Raw genomic sequence first — 18,187 nt, 5'->3', positions numbered from 1 at the left:
GGGCTCCTCTCCTGCTGGCTCCGGGCCTTGCGCACCGACCCCACCTTCCACGCCTTCACAGGGACAACAGTGGCACATCCCTCACAAGGTGGCTCCGTGGATTCAGTGACTAAAGTGCGGGCCAGGCCTGGCCCAGGATAAGCGCTCAGGTGGGGTGTTATTACCACAGGCGATGGGCCCTCCTGGAGCCCCCGGTGCCGCGGTTGGGCATCTGTGCACCGCGTGGCTGTCCTTCAGTGTCCTCACTGAGCGACACTCACCCTTCTGCTCTTCTGTCCCTTTTTGCTGAAGGGATTTCCTGGATGCTAGTTTTCTCCAAGCTGGTTTCAAGCACATCCGAGCCCCCACTCTGCCACCACGGCAGGTCACCCGTTTACTGTGGCTCCCCCTGCCCCAGGGCACCACCATGCTCCCTGAAGAGACCAAGACGCGCCCTGGACGCGGTTCACTCCATGTGCCGTTTGTCACCGAGACACAGAGGGCGAGTCAGCGAGTGTTGGAAATGGCCACCTCGCTTCTGCCTTGTTACACACAGCCTACAGAACCACCTGGATTTAATAGTGTTTCTTAAATGTCCAGACCCAGAGACGTTAGGCTTTTGTTTTTTGTGACCACGATGACAACAGTTCTTACACAGACGGCAAACTCCCTCTCTGCTTGCCCTCCTCACATCCAGCCTGACACTGGGAGCACCTGGGCAGCCGTTTGCCTGAGAAAGTCTCTCTCTGTCTTTCCGTGGGGCTCACGGCCTCAGAGACGAGGCATGCTCCTCTCCAGCTGCCGTGTGTGCCCCCGGATACTGCACGTGCACACACACAGAGACACACACACAGACATGCACACACACACAAACATGCACGCGCACACAAATGCACACACACAGAGACATGCGCACGCCCACACACACAGACATGCACACATATTTCCTAGGGCCTCCTTTTTGTGCTAAAAGTGTCTCCAAGCTTTCTTATTTGGGTGGTCCCCCCAGAGTAAATGTCATGCTCATGCTATGATGCTGCCCCCTTGACAGACGGGAGGGGCAGACCCCTGGCCCACTAGCTGCCGGCAGGGAAGTTAAGTAAATGGAGGCAGAGCTTTGGGAAGAAGGCTCTGTTAGAGACAGGAGCGCCTGCTGCGGCCCTGGACCTTCCGCCCTGTGAACAGGCTGTCCTGAAGGAGCTGCTTCCTGCACGATTTGAGTTCATCCCCATCCCAGCCTAAACGCCAAAGGCTGACTTCACACGGAGATGTAAAAGGATTCACCTCTCAGCGATGCCAGAGTCCCCACAGCGCTGGGGGAAGCAGGGGAGTCCGATCCCCTCATTAGTGCCCGCTGGGCAGAGCTCCGACTCGCACCTGTCCGACCACACTTGTGGCGTCAGGAGGGGCCAACATCTTGTCCGCTGGGAACAACGGAGGGGCTCAGGGACAGTGTGATTAATTGAGCTGCTCTTGGCAAAGATGCTGGGCCCATCGGTCTGTCCATCTGTCTCACTTCCTGCCCACATAACAGATCAGTCTCTCTGTCTGCTGCTGTTTACTGCTGGGTCCTGCTGACAGCGCACTTTACCTCCGCTCCAAAGGCGCCAATCACTGGCGGTGCAGGAAGATACATTCCAGATAAAAATAGAGCTGTGCAGGAGTCAAAAACTCTCCCTGACTTCCCCGTCTCGAAACTGGGCTTGGCAAGGGGCTCAGAAGCAAGAGAAGTACGAGGCTTCTGGAAGCATTTAGGGCTTAAAAACTGGGTTGAAAGAAAAACTATAATACGTCTGAATTTGTTTTCCTGGAGCCCAGTGAATGGGTTTTCTTTAGAACATCTAAGCTTCCCCAGCTTGTGGAAGCCTGGAAAATCCATTCACCGCCAGCCCCTCTCCAGATGCTTCTCATTCTGTGTTGTGGAAGACTAACTGATTATTGCCTTCTCCCAGCTGGGCACACTAAAGCCCAGAGAGGGCAAGTAACTTAGTCAGAGTCACATAGGAGAAGTCAAACAGAATAATCTGTGAAACACTTAACTCCAATGCCTGGTAATCCAGCAAAGGACATCAGTCAGGTAGCATAATTTGTGAAGGTACTTTGAAAACCGTCAAGTGCCATAAAAACAGTGAAATTATCATTAGCTACTGGGTTGCAAGGGTGAAAGGGAAGAAGCATGGCCTTAAGGATGGACGGGAGCCAGTGGCCCTGCCTGTTGGAGGCTCTGCCTGGATTTCTGCCTTGCATTTCCGGCAGGTACAACTACCAACGTCCTCCAGGGGTCCAACAGCACCACCTCAGCCCCAGGCAGGTGAGCGACTTCTGCAGTAGCTCTCTCGGTCCTGAGGATGGTTTAGTAAGGGTATGCTCTCACCTTGACTGTTCTTAGTTCTGAGAAGGACTTCAGGTCCCTACTAGTCCCGGTAGGGATCCTGGGACCCCTTAGCCTCCCTGGAACTAAGCGTTGTTTCTCTGTTCCAGGGATCAGAAAGTATTTAACACAGAGTCTGGAACCCAGAAAGTCCTCAGCGAAAGCACATTCTTCCCCCTCCCCCATCCAACCCAGCCTGTGGTGTCAGGGCCTGGGAACCTGCTGCTGAAGTCACCGACACTCTCAACCCAGCCCTTGGGACACGCCTCCCCATTCTGGGTCTTGATCACTGTTGACGCAGCTTGTCCTTTCTTCTTGGGCCACGTCTTAAATCTGTTTTCTGAGCTCCTCTCCCTTTGTGTCCTCCTGTAGCTGACACCCATCTTTATGGACTGAGGCCTCTACTCCATCTTCCTGGGCCCTGATCTGCTGACCAAGCCCTTCCTGCCCCGTTCCAGCCTGGCCCTGCCAGCCAGCGTGGAAACCACTCCATGGTTCCTGTCTGGCTTTGCCCAGGCCAGGAGAAAATCACCCTTCGTGTTTACTTTCCATTTCTATGGGACTTTCTTCTGAGAACTGAGGAGCCCCTGTGTCTGGACAGCATGGAACTTCCCCCACACTGTTGCCATGTTGAGTAAATACAATTTGGATGCTGCGGACCATCCACACAGTGGAACCTTTGTGTACAGGCCCGAATCGGGCTCTACCTACCTCCCTGGCTCGGCCCCTGTTAACCGTCTCTGGGCCCGGGTTTAGGAAACGAGGCCTCCCCATCCACGCTTGGGAGGAGAAGCAATGAGACGGCTCTGCCTGGGGCTGAGGAAGCCCTGCTCTTGGCTAAAAGGAAGGTTCTCTTGCTCCCCAGAAACACGCCAGACAACCCAGAGGCTCGAAAGTACACAGCATGCTTGCTTCTTTGCTCTTCTAGAACCGCGATGGCTCTTAAGACAGTCACGAAGGTACTCACCCCCTCCCCATAGGACTGTACTTCCACCATCATTTGAAAAGGATCAACAGACAGTCCCTTTGGGATGCTGCAATGATTCCAGAGTCTTCTTTACTCTCTTACCTTACCCCTAACTCTTCCAGTCACCCCAGCGTTTAGCCATTGCCATCCTAAAGGAAGGAGAGGGTACTGCACTGGGAACCAGGGCCTGTCGGACCTGCCTGCCTCCTCAGAGCAGCTGCTGTGTGGGAGGCACCATCCTGACAGCACTTGACATCTTTTCTACCCTTCTCACAACACCTCTTCTAGGACAGAAAACGGCCCGGAGTGGCCAATTTGCTATACAAGTTAGTAAGTGTGGCACCAGAATTACTGAATCCCAGAGCTCTAGCTCTTTCCACACCCACACGCCACACTGACTCTAGCCCTTTGCTGAGAGTTACCTTTTACTCAGTCTCTCATCAATAAACACTTACTGTTCTGGCCCTGGGGCGTCACAGCGAACAAAAGAGCGTCCTTGCACTTAGGAGTTGCAGTGAGGGTAGCAAACAATAAGCAGATACACAAACAAATAACTTGTTAAATACCATGAAAAAGATAAAATAAGGCACTTTATCTACGGAGTGTGGGAGGGCCTCTCAGAGGAGGGGTCATCTGAGTTGACTCCAAGCTGGAGAAAAGAAGGGAAGAAAACTGTTCTGAGCAGAAAGCACAGACAGGAACAGAGGCTGAGGGGCGCAGAAAAAAGAGAAGTGCGGCGGGGACCTGTTGACGCAAGAGAGGGAAGGGGACACAGAGAAGGGGAGGGAAAGCACGAGACGCAGCCTGGGGCCCAGCGCATGGGGCCTTGCGGACTGTGGCAAGCAGTTCATATGTTATTGGGAGTGAATGGGATGTCCTCCGGAGGGTTTCAAAAAGGGATGTGACCTGAGTTACACATGAAGAGGCTGTCTGTGGAGGATGGACGAGAGTGAAGGCAGAGAGACCAGGAAGAAGGTTCTGGCAGTAGCGCAGCCGAGAGGCGATGGTGGATGGACCATGCTTGTGGCAGCAGATAGTGAGAAGGGGGAGGACCTGGAGGGAGCACAGCTAGGAATTACTGATGCATTGGGTGTGGGGAGCAATGGAAGGAGGACAATCGAGAATAACTCCTGGATGTTTGACTTGGACAACGGGAGGCATGGGGTATTTCTTCCCAGGTTGGGGAAGGCCTGTTGGGGAGCGAGATGTGAGTGGGTGTAGGTGGGGGATGAATAGTTCTTTCTTGGTCACAAAAGTATGAAATGGTCTATTAGACATCCAAGTGGAGATGCAGTAGAGCGAGTTGAATACACACCCAAGACTGGAGGTCAGAGTGGGTGTCCAGGGTGGAAACAAAACTTTGACAATCACTAGTTAGAGATGGTATTTGAAGTCACAGGACTGGATAAAATCACAGGAAATACAGAATAGAGAAGAGAAGAGGTCCAAAGACCAAGCTCTGGGCTGTCTCCTTCTCAGCACCAGGCTGGCTCTCACTCACAAAGGTGAGGGGACTGCTCCTGCTACTCCAGTGGGAGCCTTGCAGATAGTTTGGTGCAGACTGAAGATGGAATGGGTTGGGGTCAGAAGATTTCTTTGGCTTAGGTGATAGAGGGTAAGCAATCCTGGAATGTCACTGGGAAGAAAAACATGGTGTCCTCCATCCATGCTGTTGGGTCACGTATTCATCATTTCTTGAGCACCTATGGACACTGTAGCATGCTCTGGGATAACAGTGGTGGCCCTCAGGAAGAGAGCAGCCTTTTTGGGGGGAGGTGAGAATAGACAGGAAGTGAAGAAGAACAACAATACCCAGATAAGGCAGAGGAACAGAAATGTGGGTGTGTGAACACTGGTCAAGTATTTCACATAAGACCAAAAAAGTCCCAAATACCCTCTACCTACCCACTTGTAGGCTTTAAGGATCTGAAAATGGCAATCCGTGGCCTCTGAGATTCTCTCCCAGGGGAAACCCAGGGAAAGTACTCTCCTCACACAAAGGACCCCCAGGCCCCTGAATTGGGAATGAGTCCCTCTTTGGGACCTCCAGGACTTCTCATTTCCTCCTTGGATGTGGGCTGCAGCCCAGGGGCCTGGCCAGGGCTTAGCAACCCTCAGTCAGCGGGACACAGTCCTGACTGCTTCAGTGCTTTCAGAATTGGTGTAGCCCACAGCCTCAGGTGCCTGGCGGGTCACCCAGGTGGGTTTGCCAGCTTTAGTGGTGGTGGCACAGGAGGAGTGTCCAGGTGGATTCCCAGGTAACAGCAGGGACAACAGAGAAATGGGAGGGAGATGTCCATTCCAAATGCCATCATAGTGATAGGAACTGATGAATGCAATTTGGGAGATAACGTACATGAAATTTCTCTACAAAACCTGTTAACTATTATACAAGCATAAGGAAAAAACCCATTTTGAGTGTGGCAGAGTTGGGGGATGCACAGGGACAATGTGATAGAAGTGGAAAGAACAACTAATTCAGAGTTAGACCTGGGTTTCGATCTTGGCTCTGACATACGTTGGGGGTGGACCTTTCTGAGCCGCAGTTTCCCTATCTGTAAATGAGATTATTAACACCCTTTGGCCTTTGCTCCAACCCAATATGCAACATGTACCTTGTTTTCCGGAGGCTGCACCATCCTTCCTTCATGGCCACAGGAAGTGGCCAATATCCCCAGAGTCCCCACCAGATTCAGATTCAGCCCTGTCTGTCCCAAGAGGAGCTGCCGGTGTCACAGTGCTCCATGTGGGGCAGAGGGGCACAGGGTACAGGCTCCGGGCCGGACTGCCTGGGTTCAAATCCTGGCTCTGCATTTCCTAGTTCTGTGGCCTTGGACAAATTACCCAACTCTTTTTCTTCGGTTTCTATCTATATAATGGGGATGATGGTGGTACTATCTATGATATATGGTCACTGGAAGGATTTAATGAGTGCTGTGCATGTAAAATGCCTAGAAGAGGGGATGGCACGAAGTGTTTGAAAATTGTTAGTATTAATTATTACAGCTATAAACTATAATAGCTATAAATAGCTGTTATTAAATGTGGGCTATGGGGCTAGCACGTTCCCCGAATATGCCAAGGGATGTCCAGGGTCTCATCTAGTCTCCTCTACGCTTCTATTCTCTCTGGGTCCACAGAAATCCCAGGGGAGCCACAGCTGGCTAAGGTGTGTTCCCTGCTGTTTCCCGCCATTCTTAATTCAGGAGGGGGCCATCCTGACTCAGCCATTTTGGTGGGCTATTTTATTACCAAGGCAGACACTTAATAGACACTCTACCCCTGAGCGTTCAAACCATCCCTGAGAAACAGTAACTAGCGATTAAAACAACAAACAAAGCTAAGTTTCATTTCATAGCTTTTAGGGTCACGACACAGGTCGGAATACACACACAGCCCAGCTGTCCAAAGCTCTGTGTCAAAGCAAGACAGCTCAACTGAAATATCAAGTCCACGTCCATTCACCGAACGGATAAACAAACTGCGGGATATCCGTACGATGGATTATTATTTGGCCACAAAAAGGAATGAAGCACTGACACACGCTACAACACAGATGAACCTTGATGACATCATGCTAAGTGAAAGAAGCCAGTCACAAAAGACCACATATTACATGATTCCATTTATATGAACTCTCCAGAATAAGCTAATCTATAGAGACAGAAAGGGTATTAGTGGTTGCTTAGGCCAGGAGGGACGGGAAGACAAGAGATGGGGTGATAGCTGAAGCGTAGAGGGTTTCTTCTTTTTTGAGGTGATGAAAATGTTATAAAATTGACAGTGGTGATGGTTGCACGTATCTGTGAATATACTAAAAACCAGTGAATGTTACACTTTAAATGGGTGAATTGTATGGAATGTAAATTATATCTCAGTAAAGCTGTTATTTAAAAAAGTGTCATCCTTACACCCAGTCTGAAGGGCCTGTTGGTCTGGGAGAGGGAGAGGCCAATGGAGAGAAACCAGCTCTGTCTCCATGTTCCTGACTTCCCTTCCCTCCTGTTCAGCGTCCTCTGCCCATAGGCTCAGCCTTTCCCTCGCTCCCAGCATGCCTTGCAGCTACAGACACATCTAAGGAGTGTCTTCCAACTTGCGGCTGGAAGGGGTGACTATGAAGTCAGGCACCTCACAGGTTTGTGAGAAGGACAGAGGAGTTTGACGTGAAGGACTTCACTGAGAGCCCCTCCAAGTCTGAGGGGTGGGCTGGGCTGCAGGAGCCACCGCACCAGGGCTACCTGGAGACCTGGGGTAGGCTGCAGCCGCCTGGAGGCCACGCATGAATACTCTTCACTAGGAGCCTGTAGGGCCTGGGCCTTGCTTGCTCAAGAGAAACCCCCAGGCCCATTGCAACCATGTGTCCTTCTGGATCCCGGGATTTGTAACGATCTGGGCCTGGCCAGCCCGGATCCTCCCTTATCCCATGAGAAGAACATCACGTCTTACAGAGACACAGAGCCTCTCCATGTGAGCTACTGTTCCTGGGAACGCTGGTCGTACCAAGGACAGCCCTTGGCAAGCATGCAGCCTCTGCTCCTCTGCTTACTTAAGCAAGCTTCTCTTGTGGGGCGATTGTGGGTGCACACTTCCATCCAGCCGGCCGCCACTGGACACTCTCCCACAAGTAGGACCCAATAAACCTATATGTCCCGTTCGCAGTCTCTGGGTCGTTTCTTCAGTCTCTCGGCATAATATCCTGCCCCCTAGCCCAGCTGGGCCTGTGGCGAAACACAGCCATTTCTGCTTCCCAAGTGGGAGTCCAGAGACAGTGTGTATCCTGGGGTCTGGGACATTTGTCCTTCAGGCCACAGCAGAAAGCCAAGACATACCTTCTAAGATTAGAACAAGTTGCCCAAGGACCCGGGCCTGCCTCCCAGTCAGCTGCAGCCTCTCCTGTTACAGAGGCTCCGCTCCCCTCTGCTCCCCTCCACCTCCCTTGCAGTAGAGCTGGACTCTTAGCAGGGAGCCCCTCAGGTCACCATGGGCAAGACGCAGGGCTGGGTCCTTTGCTCCCTCTTTCTTTTTTCTTTTTTTTTTTTTTTTTACCATATCACGGACTCATTTCTTCACTCATCCTTTCTTTCTTCCTGTATTCCAGGCCCTGCGCCAGGATATAGCAGGTCCTTTCACAATGGAAGCCACAGTCTAGTGAGGGAGACAGACATTCAACAACTATCACTACTTTTACTCCAGTTTATTGTTTCTTAGGGTGATAAATGCTGCAGGGGGCAAGGATTAGGAGAGCAAGTGACAGGGGATCTGACCCAAAGATGTGACATGTAAACTGAGATCTGAGAGGTGAGTAGAAGTGATCCAAGCAAAGCGTGTGTAGTGCGGAGGGGAGGGAGGCAGCCAAGAGCATTCTAAGTGGAGTTGACACAAAAGCCCAGAGCCAAGAGCAGGAGGTGTTTGAGCAAATGAAAGGAGGCCTGTGTGGCTGGCACTCAGAAGGTTTATCAGATACCCACAGTTCTGCAAGGGTGTCTCCTGTGTTATAAGCCTTGAGCACAGGGACCATGTGTCATTCATGTCCCCAGCCCCTAGCCTACTGCCTGGCCCATATTAAGTGCCCGATAAATGCTGGTAAATGAATGAATGAATAAATGAATGATGCCTCAGTAAACCAACACCACTGGGCTGAGATCGTGAGGGCCTGATAAATATAGATCAGGACCTTGAAGTGAAAATGGAAACAAAGTGTCAGCCAGCATTGGCTCTGGGCATACCAGGGTTGTATATTTTCATTAAGGTTCATTGACCCGTCCAAGGTCACTGGAATAGTAACTAGAGGACAAAGAATGAGACCTTCCCTGCCGAGTCCAATACTTAACAATCGGAGCCTCCAGTCTCTACATGGAGCTAAGAAATCCATTATAATTTCATGTTCGCATCCCTGGGTATCTTTCTTCTCCGGTTTGAATAACCCAGCTATCCTAAAACATGACTTATCTACAAAATACTTAAAATTTGTCTCTTTCTTTATCCAGAGTGGTTCAGTCTTTCTGTTGGCTGTTGATTTTTCAGACGCATTTCATCAAGGAGCAAACGGAGGCAAAGGGAGGGCGTGGGTCCCCTGTCAACGTAGAACGACGTCCGCCCAGGACCTGAAGTCCCCACCTCTGGCCTGTCTCGGCAGCTGTCCGCAGACACCAGGACTGTGCCCCAGGCCATTGCTGCCCAGGGTGCTCCAGGCAGGAGCCCACAATCCCTGGTATGTCAATAGGGCCCATGCAAAGCACAGACAGGCTCTCCCTGCCCTTGAAGCCGACTTGGCTGGAATGGGCCAAAGGGGTCAGGAAGCTCTTCTTTCAGTTATCCTTCTCATCTCCTCTCACCACACCCCAAAGAAGACAAAAGAAAACCGCCCAGCTGAGCTGAGTGGCTTCACCTGAGTGCAGACCTGCGTGCCTTGAGTGACTGCCAGGCTGCTCAAGTCCCCCCGGTCCCCGCCCCCACCCCTCCCCACCCAGCATTATGGGCATACTGAGTGATTCTGTCTACACCTACTGCCATAGCTCACATGTCTCTGTAGAAACTGGTTTTGAATTGGCAATAGTAGCCTTTGGCCGTGTATCTCCTCAACGATAATTAAGCAGCTAACTTACTGAACGTTTATTGTGCCAGGTAGTGTGTTAAGATTATCTCATTTGATCCTCACAACAGCTCTGCCATGTGGGTTTTGTCATCACCTCCATTTTACTGATGAGAAAACTGATACTCAGAGAGGTCAAGTAACTGGTCTGAGGTTGCATAGCTACTAACGGTAGGTCTAGCTGGTCACGTTCAGATGGTCAACTAAAGCCTGTGTTCCTAAGCACAGCATTGCACTGCCTCCTGCAGCAAACACATTTGGGAGTTCACATTTTGGGGTTAAAAAGTACTCATCGAATTCAGTATTCATAAGACAAACAACCCCAATAAAAAATGGGCAAAGGATTTGAACAGAATCTTCACCAAAGAAGATATATGAACGGCTAATAAGCACACTAGTCATTAAGTAAATGCAAATTAAGACTGCAGAGAGATACCACCACACGCCCACAAGAACGGCTAAAATAAACTAAACTGACAATATCTAATTTTGGTGAGCCTGGAGAGGAACTGGAATGCTTATATACTGTTGGTGGGAATGCTAAATGGTAGAGCCACTTGGAAAAATATTTTGGCAGCTTCTCACCAAGTTAAACATACACCAACTAAACAACCCAACAATCCCACGCTTTGGTATTTGCCCAAGAGAACTGAAAACATATGTCCATATAAAGACTTGTATGCAAATCTTTGGAGCAGATTTATCATTAATGGCCCAGATCTAGAAACAACCCAAATGTCCATCAACTGGTGAAGTGGATAACTGACCACATTCTGTTATACCACAGAATACTACTCAGGAAAACGCAATGAACCAGTGACACGCACAACATGGATGAATCCTGAAAGCATTACGCCAAGTGAAAGGAGTCAGACACAAAAGACTACCAGTATGATTCCACTTATACAACATTCTTTTTTTTTTTAAAGATTGGCACCTGAGCTAACAACTGTTGCCAATCTTCTTTTCTTTTTTCCTGATTTTTCTCCCCAAATCCCCTCAGTACATAGTTGTATATTTTAGTTGTGGGTCCTTCTAGTTGTGGCATGTGGGATGCTGCCTCAACATGGCCCAATGAACGGCGCCATGTCCGCGCCCAGGATCTGAACCAGCAAAACCCTGGGCCACCAAAGGAGAGCACGCGAACTTAACCACTCAGCCATGGGGCTGGCCCCTACACAACATTCTTAAAAAGGCAAAGCTATAATGACAGAAAGCAGATCACTGATGCCTGGGACCAGGGGATCCACTGTCAAGGGTACAGGGACCCTCTGAGGTGATGGAAATGTTCTAGATCTTGATTGCGGTATATACCTTGTGGTAGAAGTTACATAACTGCATCCGGCTGTCAACACTCATCAAACTGTATGCTTAAAATAGGTGAATCTTACTCTATGTAAATTTTACCTTATAAAGTGATAAATGTTTTTAAAGATTTAAATGCTCATCACAGCTTAAAAAAAAGGTTGAGCCACACTCCATCTGCGAGAGATCTCCTTTCATTTGCCCTGGAGCAAGGGGACCAGCTCAGTCCCAGGATGCCAGCCCTATGGGGCCCATGGCGTTGCCAAGAAGGCACCGTGGTTGAAAGAGGTTGGCAACCTCTGGCAGCTGCCAGGAGTGGGCCACACCCTGCTATTCCTGTCCAACCCAGGGCAGCCACCAGCACTCATGAAGCCAGAATGGAGAAGCGAGCACAGAATTTAGGGCTTGACAAGCCCAGGTTTGAATTCCATTCTACAATTATGGGCTGTGGGATCTTGGGCAAATGACTTAGCTGCTCAGTCTCAACTGTAAAGTGCGGCCAATAACGCCCCCTCGTAGCATCATGAAGATGCTACGAGAGAGTTTGGATTAGACAGTTTGGGTCCAAATCCAAACCTGCCTCTTACTAAATGTGTGATCTTAGGCAAGACGCTTCACTTCACTGAACCTCAGTTTCCCCACTTGTAAAATAAGGCTTGTAATAACATTTATCTCATGATCGTTACAAAGCCCAAATGAGACAACGCACATCCAGTCCCAGCACAGTGCCTGGCACAGAAGCTGTGCCTCCCATTTTAGCTATTGTGGTTGCCCCCTAAGATACTGACTGCCACACAGCGGGTCTTAGTTGGAAAGCGGGCTCCCTTGCAGTCCTTGTAGGGATGCCAGGCTGATGCCAGTCGGTCCTGAAGAAGTGCAGGAGGGTAGCAGGGATCTGCTGCTGCCAGGTCATTTTCATCCCCCTCCTGCAGAACAAGTCTGCAGACCAGGTGGACTGGCAGTGCATCTTAGTGTCAGAGGAATTTACCAATGGGAATCTTCTGAATCACACAAAAGAGCAGACTGGCTAACTGGAGTGTGAATCTGCATGCAGCCATGTGTAGCCTAACTCACAGCAGGGCCGCTCATGTGCTGGGGTCACTTGGATGTCTTGGGAATGTGGGGTAGGGTAATGGGGGCAAGACCAGCCATCCGAGGGAAGCCTGCTTCTGGCTTCTGTAAGTTGGGAGGGTCTTGCCTTTCACTTAGGGCCCTACACCAGGAAGCGGCCATAAAGGAAAGCCCTATGACCAGAGTTTGAGGGTTGTGCCTGCCCCGTAGGTCCAAGCCTGATCAGGCTAGTTTCTCAAGTGGGGCTACAACAGGTGAATGGCTTGAGTAGCTCTCCAGGGAACATGCCTGGGTCCAAAGGGTGAAGGGAGTGGGAAAAAGGGGTTAAGTCTCTGGGCAGATATGCTCTGTCCTGAAGAGTCAGAAGGGAAGATCCAGATGAGTTATTTCAAGAGCTGAGCAGCCTGGGGGCAGGGGAGGCCACTGACCCAGCAGTCCCGAGAGCTGTGTGAACTCTCCGCCCCTCTCTGCCCTTCCGTTTCCTCATCTGTGAAACGAGGGCCTTGAGAAGGATGCTTTCCAAGGTCCCTTCGGCTGGCTTGCTCTTTTTTTTTTTTCTTACTGCAACATCACTGTGAAGAAAATTGGGAACACTTAGGTTATCTTTCTTGTATAGATGAAAACGGAGGTAGATGACCTAGCTAAGCTCAGGTGGAATCGGAGCAAACTCTGCCAGGAAGCTCAGGAATCCCAGGGAAGCAGAGCACTATCCCCTGGGCATCTCACACACAACTCAGAGCAAAGAACACCACCCCTCCTTCTCCGCCTCCTTTCCAAGAACATTCTACGAGTGGAACCCTGTCCCACTCTCAAACTGGGACGCAGATGCTCAATGCAATATAATCCTTTCATTCCAAATTAGCAAACTAGGGTCAGTCATTCTTCTGGAAAGAAGAATTTCAGGAGATCGAGACGGCATGGCACAAACAGCTTGGGAGGCCGTTAAAGCAATAAAGAGGACAGTGGGTGAGAAAGTGGTAACAAAGAACAATGACCCAGCAGGAACAAGGGAGAAAGGCTGAAAGAAGCATCACTGTAAAGGGGGAAGGTAAATGAGTAGAGAGGGCTCCCATGTCCTCCGTCCCATCCCCCCACCCCCAGCTGGGGAAAGAATAACCCCCACTTGAGTTTTCTCGGGGACGTGCTGCGAAGAAGGAAGGACCACAGGCTTTGTCTTCATTCACTCCCACCCATTGGCATGTTACCCTTTTGCTCTCTGCTATGCCAAGGGCACAGGCCGGGTGCCTCGGCCAGCTTGGGAGCCTCACAGTTCTGAAGCAGGAAGGGCTGAGGGAGGAACGGGGGCTCTAAGAATAGAATGGGCCTGCAGGGAACACGCTTCTAGCTAATCCCCTAGGGGAGTGACTCTCCAGGGCTGTGTGGGAGGGAGGGGCATTGTCCTTCCCGCAGGGGGCTCCCAGGCTCTGAGCAGAAGTTCCTCACAGGAAACCCAAGAAAGGTCCTCCCAGCAGCCAGCACACAAATATCCTGGCCCCCGGCCCAGGAAGCAATGAGTACAGGGTCTAGGATACAAATAAACCAGCCTCATCTTGCTACCCTCTAATCAGCATCTGTGCCGCCCTCCACCGCATACACAAGGAGTCTCTGGACACTGGCCAAGCTGCTCCTCATGTGGATATTTGGCCAGGTGACTCAAGATGACTTGGTTTTCCTCTCGACAGTGGAGCCGTGGACAGCCCAGGCGGTACTTTATCCCATCACTCCAGCACACTCACACACACACATCTCCTAGCAGCCTCCAGGGAGCCCGGGATGGCGGTGGCTGTGGCTTTTCCAGGAGAGATGGCTCCACTCTAAGTGGCTCCCAGGTCACCTCACACAGAGAGGACCCAGGATTGCAGAAGGACCTCCTTAACCCTCACAGAAAGCAGAGAGCAGAGTGATGCTCACTTCCACTCCAGGGTCAGCATGGTGCTGGTAACGAGGTCAGACTGGCCCATGCTGGCCCGTCTGCAATCAGCCTGCGGTCCACAGGCTGGCGTGATGCCGTGCGAGGGGAGGACTCAGCCCAAAGTGGAGTCTAGTCGAGACTCATCTCCTCCAGACTTCATTTCCTTCTCTGTAAAATGAGGACGATGTCTACTACACAAAGTCATTATGATAATTAAGTGAAATTGTGCATGGGAAGTGTCTGAAAAGCCAATATTTTAAAAAATTGATGGATTGATTGATCCTATTTGCCACTGATTTTACTTAAGATGGCCAGGAGCTGACCCATGTTGGGGTTAGAACCTGCTTGGTAGCCAAGCCCTTAAGTTAAACGGAGACTTCTGTAGGTTCACCGTTGCAAACATTTTAAAGCCAACTGAGATTTAAGAAGATTCAATATCCCTAGAGAAGTCCTGGCTAAATGTCATTTTAGCGAAGGCCAGAAGTTCCTGGAAAATAAAAAGCCATCAGCCAACGAATTTGGGGGAGAGAGGGGAGTGGTCATAGAGAAATTAAGTCATGGCCCCTGCTCTGCTGAAGCTGACAGTCCAGCTTGGGAATAGAAGCAAAGGTAGATTAGATGCAAGGGAGTTCAGAAGACAATGCTACAAGAAGTTGTATCCTTGTGTGGTGGGATGAACGGCCCAAGAAGCAGCACAGGCTGAGGACCCAGGAAGGAGAAGCCGTGGGGTAAGGATGGGGTAAGACTGGATCAGGAGGTGCTTCGAGACAGTGCTCCGGAGACAGAAGGTTGGACTGATACCCCACTCTGCTCCTGGTGTGACGGTGGGCAGCTGACCTCACCTCTAAACATCAGGCGCCTCATCCGTAAGGGGAGGACAGCAGCATTTACAGCACAGGCTTACGTAAGAATCGAGGGAGAGCACAGGTACAGTGCTTAGCACAGAGTCTATTTGGGATTTATCCTGCAAGGGAAAATCTGGCAAGGAGCTTAAAGGAAAACACTTGTCCTGAATTCTTACCATGCAAACTGCAGAGAGGCGCGCAGGCAGCCCCCGCAGGGACCAACACGTCCTTTTGGAGAGAGGGCTGGATGTTCAGGGAAGGGTGGGCGACCCAACTCAGATGGCAGGAAAGGACCCTGTGACCCTGGGAGGCCCCAGAGTAAGGGCATGGAGAGTTCAGGAACATTCCACATCTATCCCGCAGAAAGAAGGACAAAATATAGAAGAAAGCTGGGAAAATGGAAGGAAAACTTCCATTTAAGGAGCAAATGGGGAGGGGGCTGGCAGGGCAGGGAAGAGGAGACAGGGGCTAAGAGCTGGAGAGAGAAAAATTCCAGACTGGTATCAGCTACACGATCTGGCCAGAGAACTGGACACGTGGTCTAAGGGGAGCCTGTGATAACAGTTCCCAGCATGCTTTGCTGAATTCCCACGCCTGGCTCTGGGGTTCATGACATTTTGAAGGCAAACTGAGATTAATTAGCTGAAACACAGGATGTAACAGCAAAGTACAGGATAAAAGAGTGTTAAAATAAAATGTTTCCATTTTTAACTAAGAGAGAAATCCCAGGTGCCATATAAAAAAAGCCCCTCTAACTATAAAAAAATGTAAAACTTTTTTATGGCAAAAATACTATAAATGAAGTAAAGAGAAAACAATATATGTGCAAAAGTGTTTGTAACACACATCAAAAGGAGATAATATCTGTCATATAAAGCACTCTCACAAAATGACAAGAACAATACACAACAAAGGATATAAAAGGTAAACATAGAAAAGCATATTCAAAGAGCCAATAAACATAAAAAGAAGCTCAAACTTACTGGTTGTCCGGGAAACCCAAATTAAATTAACACCAAGATTTCTCTTTATGCTTATCAGACAGGCAGCGGGGGCGGAGGTGGGACAATGAGCTATTGCCGATTTGGAAACGGGAAAAAGGAGCCATCCTATATTGCTGGAGGAAATGTGAGTTGTTACCGCCTTAGGGAAAGTTATCTGGCAACATTTATTAAGTTAGATGACACAAACGTTCCGACTCAGCCCCGGGCTCCTGAGAATCTGCTCCATGGAGATGAAAACCCTCGTCTATAAGGACTCGGAGCCTGAGATAAAAGCCCTCGTCTATAAGGACTCGGAGTCTGATCGCAGCACCGTTTACAGCAGCGAAACGGTGGAAACAAGTGGATACCGTAAAAAAGGAAATGTTTTATGGTCCATTCACATCACGGGCTGTTATGAAACCATTAAAAAGAGTGAATTAGAGTACTCCAAGCTTCCATGAAAAATTGTAAAGTGAGAATAGTAAAATGCAGAGAAATGTGTATAATATGACCCCAGTTTCATGAAGCAGCCTACCCCATACATGTGTGTATGTGTAAATCTATCTGTACATGTGTGTAATGTACATGCAATCACTTACACAGTTACAGAATATGAAGTGTCCTGCAGAAGTGTATATACGAAACGAGGTTTCGGGAGGCTGGGGCGGTGGGGAGGGGAGCTGATGTAAGGCAGGCGAAGCAAAAGAAAAACACTGCCTGTGGAACCCAGGGTGCTTGCTATGATCTCAGTCATGTAAAATTGTGCACGTGTATTTGAATGAGTAAATCAGAATGGATTTATAGGGCTGTCCATGATATGTTTTCAAGGGAGAGAGAGCAAGTTGCCAAGATATATAATATAAAAACATCAAATAAAGAAAGATTTAAAAAATCCTGAGAGTTTCAAGTTCTACTCCCCAAATCCTTTGGGAAATTCCAGTTTGAACAAAGAACAAATACCTGGAAAAACCCTGGAGTAAAGTGCCAGTCTTCTCAAAATACCAAACCAGGGCCTGAGTGTCTGGGGACAGGACACACAGGCCCAGAGGGGAAGGAGAAAGAGGAGGTGAAAGTTGATAATTCCAGAAATATACTGTCACTAACCTTAACTATATGCACCTGGAAGCTGCTTGAGGCTTACTAAAATCGAGACCAATTTACTCCATTTGTGGCAGGCCCAAACACATTTTTAAATGCTTCCCCTTTGCCCTTACATACTGCTCAAGGAAATGATCAATCCGACGCCAAACGTCCCCTTCCATCTCAGCACGTACTCTTAGAAAAACCGAATTACAAGACAAGAGAAAGGACACAGACACAGGTGATTTCCTTCAGGCCCCACATCCTGATTTTCTCTAGGTCTTGGACAACTCAGCACAGACTCACTTCCATCCCTGGTGATAAAGACACTGTGTCCCCAGGGGGCTCATATATTCATCAGTCTTGGAAGGGTAAAAGAAGACAGGAATCAGTCTTGATTGAGGGCATACCATGTACAGGGCACATCGCAGACATAGCTCACTTCATCCTCTCAACAGCCCTATGAAGTCGACATTATGACATAATTAGTTCTATTTTATAAGGAAGCACAGAGATAGAGTAGCTTTCCCAGACTCACCTGCTGGTTGAGTGGAGCTGGGTTCAAAACATGGCCATTCTCTTTTTTTAAAGATTGGCACCTGGGCTAACAACTGTTGCCAATCTTTTCTTTTCTTTTCTGCTTTATCTCCCCAAACCCCCCCTGTACATAGTTGTATATCTTAGTTGCAGGTCCGTCTAGTTGTGGGATGTGGGACGCCGCCTCAACGTAGCCTGACGAGCAGTGCCATGTCCGCGCCCAGGATCCGAACCCTGGGCTGCTGCAGCGGAGAGCGCGAACTTAACCACTCGGCCACAGAGTCGGCCCCCATTCTGACTCTTAATGTGACACAGCCATCCTCCCTTCTATGAAATCTATTTCTACTCTAGATGTCATGATGTCAGTTCTGAACAGGAGCCGCCGTTCCGAGAATGCAGCTTGACACTTGGGAGCAATGACCTCTTACAGAGTAGATGGGAAATGGAGATTTCCCAATGGCCAGACCCATTTTGAGCCGGGGTGTGCTCAAAACGCCTGGTTTGCAGCCTGGTTCCAGGCCCCCCTCCCTCGCCGTTTAGGGCGG

General features: G+C 49.7%; 1 protein-coding gene across 2 annotated transcripts in view; it reads right to left on the bottom strand.

Moving 5' to 3' along the window:
- Positions 1 to 18,187, bottom strand: part of RCSD1 (RCSD domain containing 1) — a 60,625-nt gene that overhangs the window by 20,970 nt on the left and 21,468 nt on the right. The gene's annotated exons all lie outside the window — the stretch shown is intronic.

Source organism: Equus przewalskii, chromosome 23 (genome assembly GCF_037783145.1).
Source record: "Equus przewalskii isolate Varuska chromosome 23, EquPr2, whole genome shotgun sequence".
Classification (NCBI taxonomy): Eukaryota; Metazoa; Chordata; class Mammalia; order Perissodactyla; family Equidae; genus Equus; species Equus przewalskii.
Note: the sequence above shows the minus strand (reverse complement) of the source record. Positions and strands in the feature narration are given on the sequence as shown.